Source organism: Solanum dulcamara, chromosome 7 (assembly GCF_947179165.1).
Source record: "Solanum dulcamara chromosome 7, daSolDulc1.2, whole genome shotgun sequence".
Lineage (NCBI taxonomy): Eukaryota > Viridiplantae > Streptophyta > Magnoliopsida > Solanales > Solanaceae > Solanum > Solanum dulcamara.
Genome location: NC_077243.1, coordinates 6,581,168 through 6,590,252, shown reverse-complemented (window position 1 = coordinate 6,590,252; position 9,085 = coordinate 6,581,168). Strand labels below are relative to the sequence as shown.

General features: G+C 30.3%; 4 non-coding genes across 4 annotated transcripts; all 4 read right to left on the bottom strand.

Moving 5' to 3' along the window:
• Nucleotides 1-4,184: 4,184 nt before the first annotated feature.
• LOC129898093 (small nucleolar RNA SNORD70) lies at nt 4,185-4,278 on the bottom strand. Its single transcript, XR_008769010.1, has one exon. It is a non-coding gene; the product is annotated as a small nucleolar RNA SNORD70 (small nucleolar RNA).
• Nucleotides 4,279-4,540: 262 nt separating this feature from the next.
• LOC129898089 (small nucleolar RNA R44/J54/Z268 family) lies at nt 4,541-4,625 on the bottom strand. Its single transcript, XR_008769006.1, has one exon. It is a non-coding gene; the product is annotated as a small nucleolar RNA R44/J54/Z268 family (small nucleolar RNA).
• Nucleotides 4,626-4,800: 175 nt separating this feature from the next.
• Nucleotides 4,801-4,890, bottom strand: LOC129898088 (small nucleolar RNA R44/J54/Z268 family). Its single transcript, XR_008769005.1, has one exon. It is a non-coding gene; the product is annotated as a small nucleolar RNA R44/J54/Z268 family (small nucleolar RNA).
• Nucleotides 4,891-4,950: 60 nt separating this feature from the next.
• LOC129898085 (small nucleolar RNA Z267) lies at nt 4,951-5,012 on the bottom strand. Its single transcript, XR_008769002.1, has one exon. It is a non-coding gene; the product is annotated as a small nucleolar RNA Z267 (small nucleolar RNA).
• Nucleotides 5,013-9,085: the final 4,073 nt, after the last annotated feature.

The following is a 9,085-nucleotide window of genomic DNA, read 5'->3' as shown; positions in this document are numbered from 1 at the left end:
TTTTCGAGGCTTATAACTAATATCAATATTTATTGGAGATGCATTCTTATTTGCTCCTAATGTGATAACTCTTTCACTTGAAGTATCAGGCTGCATATAAATGTACTAAAATGAGCTTTATATAGTAGAGTAAGAAATAAATAAAAATATGTAGACACTTACATTAAAGGTCTGATTCTTATTTGCATTAGTGTAGATGCCAAATTCTACGGTCTTTGCCCTCTTTTATCTTCGTGTTGATACACATCCTCTTCTTCTACTAGTACCTCTAGCAATGCCACTGATAGTGCCTCTACCAGTGCCTATACTAATGCCTCTACCAATGCCTCTACTAGACTGTTGCTCTCTTCTAACACTTGAAGTATCAAAACATATAGAACTGTCTTGTTGGCTTGAGCTTGATGGTTGTCTAAACATTACTGGTTGACTACTGAACACTGGTGGCTGGCTTAAGCTTGATGGTTGGCTACTGAATACTGATGGTTGGCTTGAGCTTGATTATCCCATCCCAGCATATCAATAGAGTAATATTAATCATTTACTGTAAATAAGTGAAGCTAATTATAGTGAATTCAAGTAACTTATCATGAGTTGACAATTTTTTTTTGGCCTACTTGATGACACTTTGAGCAAGTTATTTTTACTCCTTTCTTGGATAGTTTTTCATACTTTTGTAGCTTATCAGAATGACTTTTGGTTCAAGAGGCTCAATCACTATACCACCAGTGCTAGTCCACATTTTCAAGATAGGTATTGATTGAAGAAAGTAGTCATAACTCTTCAAGAATGTCTCTTTCCTATTCCAATATACCACTTCATGTTGAGGTTCTATGCTTTTGTGTTGATATGCAAGCACTGTATGTTGACATGGTATGCCTCTCAATTGCCATGTTCTACATGTACATGTCTTCCTCCTTATATCAACAATATGACTATATTTACTATCTTTGATTTCATATCCAATATCACAATTGAATCTAACCTCAAAAAATCTAGCAATATCTTTGTTCTCTTCAAGTACTAATCTAGCCATAAGAGACATATCTGAGATTCAAGTATCAGCAAATTGCCTCCTTGCAATATTTCTATCTATTATCTTATGCCTAATCTCCTCTAATATAGTTATGATAGTCGTATGTCTAGCAACTAGTATCAAAGAATTAAATGTCTCACACATATTGTTTTCAACAATATCACACTTATAATGCTCCTTAAAATATGCCCTGCACCAAGTTATTTTTTCATAATGTAACAAGTCCTCACAAATATTCTTACCTAGTTTGTTGAATTTATCCATCTCATTTTGAAATTTCACTTCAAAACTTGACTTTGCACACCTTCAGAATTGGTTTCTTCTTTCTTCACCTCTCCAGTTTTGATACCAATTGGACTAGATATGACTAGCACACCTTCTTTGCTCACAATCTGATAGCAACTCACCCAAAACTTCTTCAAGGCCCTATTTAAACAAAGTTATAAAACAATAAAACTTAAAAGATATTAACAGCAAAAAAAATATGAAAAATAGAAGATCAAATTACAATATAGAAGTTGTCTAACCTTCTGCATATCTGACATTACAGTCAGTCCATGCCCAAATCCTAAGTTCAAATCTTGTATCAATTTGCTGAGGAAAAAACTACAAATGTGTTTTGTCTCTATATCAACAATAACCCATGCAATTGAAAACAGGGGCGGACCCACGTGGTATCCAGGACTTCCTTCGTTAAAAAATTATACTGTATATATAAAATAATTTTTTTAATTTATGACTATATATTTAACATTGAACCCCCTAAACATAAGCCAAGGGACTAGCTTAGTGGCAAAGAGAGTTCAATATTTTGTCTTAGATTGTCTCAACTCGCGGGTTTGAATCCGAATAAGCACATTTTTTTTCTGATTTTAGGTAATAAAATATTGAACCTCCTTCATAAAATTCCTGGTTCCGCCACTGATTGAAAACATATGTTGATTTCCATTCCTACCAACAATATCTAACAATTCAATTTTGCAAGCGCCTTTCAGAAAGCATCCATCAAAATCAATAATTTTTATGCACCCTTCCAACTAACCTCTCTTCAATGTATCAAAACAAACATAAAAGTAAACAAACAAATTTTTTCTTGGCTGAGACTCTTTATCTATCTTTACTCAATATGAACTGTCAGGATTAGTATGTTTAATCATGTCTGCATAATCACACAATCTTGAAAATTTCATCTTCCAATCACCTAAGTAGTTCTTAATAACTTTCATTTTTGCCCTATGACAGACAAGTCTTCCAACATACAACTTAAATTATTTTCTCACCAATTGTTGAATTTTTCACAATCTTATGAATGGTTGACATATAATCTCATGCTTAAACTTTTCAGCAACAAACTTGTTTAAAATCACCACCGTAATGAAAACGAGTTATAATAATGCAATCCATAAGATTTCCTGACAATCAAGAGTTACTTTATGAATAAAAAAACTCTAATTTTTTTTCCAGATTTTAATAATATACAATCACATTAATAAAATACTAAAATGCATTATATATCATGTTAAAACAATAAAAATGACATAGAAATTTAGGATATAAACTTACCTCAGTAGATCAAACTCTAAAATAGTGATTGAACTCTAAAATCTTATGCAAACTTCGTGATACGTTCGACAAACATCCAAAATCACTTTGAATTTTGAGTATTTTAGTTCTAAAGAGCTTAAACATCAGTAGAATCACTGAAAATAGGATCCATTTTTAGGATTTCTCCTTACACTATCACTAATTAAATCAAGTCCAAAAGTGTGTTTGATGAATATGACATATATTTTGAATTTTTATCTAAAATAAGTTGATGTGTAAAGGAGGTGTTTTTTGATTAGTTGCAAGTTCCATGTGGAAAAGCTGGATTACACACGTTATTTAGAAAAAAAAATTGTGGCATTTCAGTCATAAATATTTAAAATGTACAAATTATATATAGTTCAGAGGTTTAATAGTTAAGAAGAATAGTTAAGATGCCTGAGAGAAAAATTCAACCAAATTAAATGGCCTATGTGTTCTGCCTTTATTTTACTCGAAACCATTCTAACATCTATCACATTATTTCATTCACTATTTTACCTCTTCATGCTTTGTAACTTTTGTGATCTCTAGAAAATAATTCTTTCTTTTAATTACTCAATTTACTTCCTCATATTCTTCCTATTCATTGTAAGAAAAAATTCTTCACTTATATTGTGGTGATTTTACATTCTAGAAAATATTGAGATGATAAAAGTTAGTAAAGAAAATATTTTTTATTTAGTAAAAAGAAAGTAAGATATATACATTTTTTTAATATTACCCAAATATTAAACATTTTCTCCATCCCATATTAATTTTGATCAACATTTTCTAAATGTGTCATACAACATGACAAAATATATAGATTGTACTATATTAGTAGTTTTGTAGGAGTAACGTCGGTACTACTTTATTACATATAGCCTTAAATTTTGATTACAACTATTTAATGATTGAACAGTCCATCAGAAATTCCTACTCCTTAGGTCCTAGAAGTGTCTTGATATACTTAGACATTCTATTGATCTAATTTTGGATACTTTCGATTAAGTGACGGGTTATGACAATAAGTTCGCTCCCGTTACATTTTTCAATTGCTTGCATAACCATCCCATATTAATTTTAATCAATACTACATGACAAAAATTATAGATTGTACTATATTTGTGGTTTTAAAAGAGTAAAGTTGGTACTACTATATTTCGTACAGCCTTAAATTTTGATTACAGTAATTTAATGATTCAACAGTCCATCAGCAATTCCTAATCCTTGGGTCCTAGAAGTATCTTGATATACTTGGACATTCTAGAAATTTTTATTAACCTCCCCAAAATTTTAGATTCTTCCTCTTTTCGATCAATTGGAATTTTAGATTCTTCCTCTTTTCAATCAATTGGCGAATCATGACAATAAGTTCGCTACCGTTACATTTTTCAAATACTTGCATAATACTAGAGTGTCTTTTGATATTAGGACTAATTATGTTTAGATGAAAAAAAATACTTATAAAATGGAACTCATTAAGCAGGAGTAGGAATGAGTTGTCTTCCAAAATGAGTAGTATATATAATTTGAAACACAGAACCCAAAATTGCAATTCTGAGAGAGAATAATAAGTTGGGATTGATTGTTTGCCTCAGAGGTAGTGACAATTGCAGATCATCATCCTTATTTCTGATAATACGTGCAAATATGAATACATCATTGGCAAACAATCCAAATGCAAATCAAAACAGCAGTTCAAAATGAAACATAGAAAAAGGAGCACATTATAAATCTCAACAAGAAACCAAAAAACTATGTATATTGGCCTCAGCTGCGATGATTCGTTGACATGATCATGAAGAATCACAAGTCTTTTAGTAACATCACTGGCAAATATGATACAAATTGGACTTATAAAAACATTAATTCCAAGTTTATATTACTTAAACTAAAAAGTATATCTGCAAAGATAGATTTGTAAAAATAAAATGGAGTGGTGCATCAGAGAGATTCCCATCGACAAATCATCATAACCCTATTGAGTTCTGATGTCCCTGTCTGTTTTATCATCACTTGCACATACCAATAGTGAATAAAGTCTTGATAAATTAAAAGTTGGAAAATAAGGAATTTATGGGAAGGTTGTACTTGAAGAATGCTCAATCCTCATTACAAAATCATAAGCATAAAACTATAAGAGTTTTCACTCCAGATTTACCTCCCAACAATGAAGAAAGATATTTAATGTTAATTGAATTGCATCAGAGAGATTCCCATTAGACTAGTCATCTTTTCCCCTATAATGAAGTTCTGATGTCCCTGTCTGTTTTATCATCACTTGCAAATCAACATAATACAAGATTTACCCCATTTTGGGAAGGGAATAAAAAAGAATAAAACCTCTAGCCTCAGCTTTTAAGTTTTTTTCACACTAAATAATCAAAGTATATTTAACGCCATCATAGGCAGAGGCAAAGAAGTGATAATCTCCAGATCTAACGTATGAGGTCAAAAAAATATAAATCAACTGAATAAACAAAACGAAAAGAGAATAAAACGCATCAGAGATTCTGATTTCCATTGTAAACAAAATTTCATCTTCCTCCACTAGGGAGTATGGTGAATTGAAGATCGTCACTTGCGCTTAACTCTACTAACAAGTGGATGAATTGATAACCCAAAAACAAAATATCTCAATAGCAACAACAAGAAAAATAAAAAAATCAAACAAAGGGAACTTCACTGGGGATATAGAATACCTAAAAGCCTTAATCAATTAAGATCTTCTAGCTGTAAAGAACAAGTGTGACTGCTAGGGTTTAAGCTGTGTGAGGAAGAAAGATATGTAGTGTGTTTATATATACATGGATGAAATACTCTAGACGGCTCGAAACTAGGGTTTAAGCGAGAAAGAATGCATTTGAATTTGCACAGGTACCCCTACAAGTTTAGTTTTCTTTTCTATTTAGTTCCTCATCTTTATTCTTTTTCTTCTTCTGTCTGTTATTTGTTTCTCATTACTTTCTTTTTTATTTTCTTGTAAAGTTATTTTGCTTTTCTTAAATGTAATTATCTTATAATCTCATTAGAGTAAATAAAACTTAAATTGTATCAAGGATTTTGAATCTACTCTAACCTTGTGAAGTTTTCTCTATGTTAAAAGACATGAATTTATTTTTATCTAATTATACATTTGTTTTAGTAAGCAGATTTCTTAATTCATTTAAAATTCAATTCGAGGTCTTTGAGCATTAAAGAAACGACTTCAATTCTTCTCAGTCAAGTTAAAGGACTTGCCAATCTTTTTTAGATACATAATCAAGTTCGTTACTACTAGCAATACATTAGATAATTTTTACATTCAATTTATTAACTTCGAAAAATATGTGAGTGTGTATTATATATTTAAAAATTGAATAAGAAACTTGACAATTGTTTTTTGTTTTAAAGATTAAAATGTGTGAATTTAAAAACTCATATGAATTGTTGTGCTTAAATTTGAATATGAAATAATTGTAACTGTTATTTTTTCTCAATATTTGAATATTTCATGGTTTATCTTTATCAAAATTTATTAATATATAAAATTATTTATTTACTTGTATCCACAAAAAGAAATAGCAGATAGTAACAACGGTAATGGATGGTGGTGCCATATAATTCATGTAGTATAACGTGGGAGAACTCTTCAGAGTTTTGACCCAAATCGCTACTCAAGGCCCATATAAATGGGCCAGATCATGTTTTTGTTGGTTAGGCCCACGACGTTCATTGTTCAGGCTACCAGTCAGTGGGCTTAGAAAAGGGAAAATTGCGCGGATAAACAAATCTATTAGTTAATTAGCTAACATAGCTATAATTTGAATTAATTACAGCTCGCGGCAAACATGTAGCTATAATCACAGTTTGAATTTTGTATAAGTCGCGCGATTATACAAATGTTGTATGCGATTATACAAACGTTGTGCGGGAATATATTTTGAGTTTTGTATAATTCGCGTGATTTATACAAACGTTGTACGCGAATTGAATTGTATAGCGAAATATACAAATGTTATAAAAAAAACTGCGAATTGTATAGCGAATTATACAAATATATACAAAAGTTGCGCGAATTATACAAACGTTGCTATAACTATAGGTACGAATTGTAATTAGCAAACTATAACTATGAAACATAATTAAGATATTTTTGAGTGGCTATATGCGAAAATTACCCTTACAAAACCCATGAGCCCAAGTGTTTTGTGCCTTGGATATTGTTTCCACTCTTCTAAAGTAATCTATTTGGGTGAAGATTCATATTGTTGGTTATGAGTTCACCTAAGTTTCTTACTACCTTCGTTCTATATTGAATGGACATATTACTAAAAAAATTTATTTATATTACTTGATCATTTACTAATTCAAGATGAAATTAATTACGTAAATATTTGATTTTGAAGTTAATTATTATTGTATAATATTAACTTAAAATTATTATAATGATGGACCAAAGATCGAGATGTTAGATTTATGATAGAGTTTAAAAACTCGTGGGTAGGGGCAATAAAATCAGCCCATTTAAACATGATCCGCCTAACCGGTATATAGGTATTGATCCCTTTTAATTCGTGTATTTTGATGTGCTCAATTCAACTCATATTAAAATTGGGCTAGTATTTAGTTCAAATAACCTCATGAGAAACTTTTTAAAAATATTTATTTAAAAAATATTTTTTTCACATAATATGTTATATAATAATAATAATAATAAAGTGAAAAAAGTTTTCATCAAGTACTTACAGAAAATGATAAAATATCAAATAAACAAATTAAAACTCGATAAAAATTGATCGAGCAAATTTTGTATGGACTTTTCATTGATCTAGTGTTCAGTGAAACGCTGAATAGAGTAGTCGGTGTTCTTGCTCCATCCTTTTTTGACAAAATGGTTGTTGTAGGACAAGTTGATTGGGTTAAGTCCCGTTTCTTAGCCAATTTTTCAATATTTGTTTGCTGTGAAGTGCAGGCGTTCCATCCTTGGGGTTGTACATGGAAACGGGTGCTGACCCAAAATGGAAATTCGAACAAGAGATAATTTGAGATTTGTCACTGCATGAGTATGTTATGTTGTCGACTAGTGAGACAGTATTATTTTCCTGCTCTTTTTGCTGGGGTCCTCTTTCTATGTATTTACCGCGCGATTCAAATTTAAAAAGAGTTTTAATGTGGACATCGAACATCGAATGAAAAATAAAAAATAATAAAATTGACCCGGGAGAACCTAATACAAGAGTAGAAATTGAGTAATACATTGGCGATTTCATAATAACCAAATTCCTTCGCAATAATGTAGTTTTAATTTCTGTGAATAATGTAGTTTTCAACTATTTTTTAGAAGTAATTTTTACATATTTAAATTTTATTTTGACAAGCTTAAAAATATTATGTTCAAAAACATGGTCAGAACTTAAAAAGTTTAAACACATAAATTGGGACATTAAAGAAAGTAATACACATAATAAATAATGTGAGCAGAAAATAAACTCCTACTTTCACCATTAAATAATCTCTTTAGCTCAAGTATAAAACAAGTTTCTGCCATTTAATTTTCCTTTTACCTCTCTTATTATCTACTCTTGTTTCTCTTTTTTCTATTTTTTTTTCCTTGCTTCCATGCATTTTGCTTCCCTATTTATTTCGGTTAATATTACTTTGCACCTTTTTCAATACTGGTTTAAATTAAAGTAAAAGAAAAGGAACACAACATGGCCGTCCAAATTAAAGTAGAGAAGCGCCCACGGAATAATCAAATAGGTGTAAAGTATACATGAAACCGTCAACCACTTGGTAAAAAAAGATTAAGCTATTGTTGAAGGTTTGTTAGTTGTCCTTAAAGGCTAAAGCTCACTACTTTTTACCAAAAGAAAACGTTATCTCTGCATATATATATCGATGCCTCTAATAGGCATGATACACCCTATATATGACTATGAGGAGGGAACTTTAAATGACTTTTCACTCTGCTTGTATGCTCTTTATTTATATGACTTCTTAAAAAAGTTTAAATTTTATCTCTGTGCAGCTGTGATATATTGTATTAGAAAATTTATTGGATATTTAGTTATAAAACTCAATAATACCTAAAATAAGCTAATGTATTGTTAGAATTTGTAAACTTCAAATTATAATTCTGCGGACGTTTGTAAAGGCATAGACAGAGAATTGGCATCATTATTATAAAACAAAATACTATACACTTAAGCAAGAAGAAGTGCCAATTATGAATGAGAGAGAACACATAATCCCATGAATTGGTCTAGAAAAATAGGATTTATGCAAATCTTTACTCTAATATTTTATTTTTATAAAGTAAAATGCTCAAGGGTGTGATGTTTGAAAGGGCGGCGATTTTGCAATTTTTCTTATATTTCTGCAGCCTCTTTCTCAGATTTGATATTCAAACTATATATATCTCATAATATATGCACCACCATATCACAACCTATTCCAAAATCGCAATAGATCCACAACAAAAGAAATTATCTAGAATTATAA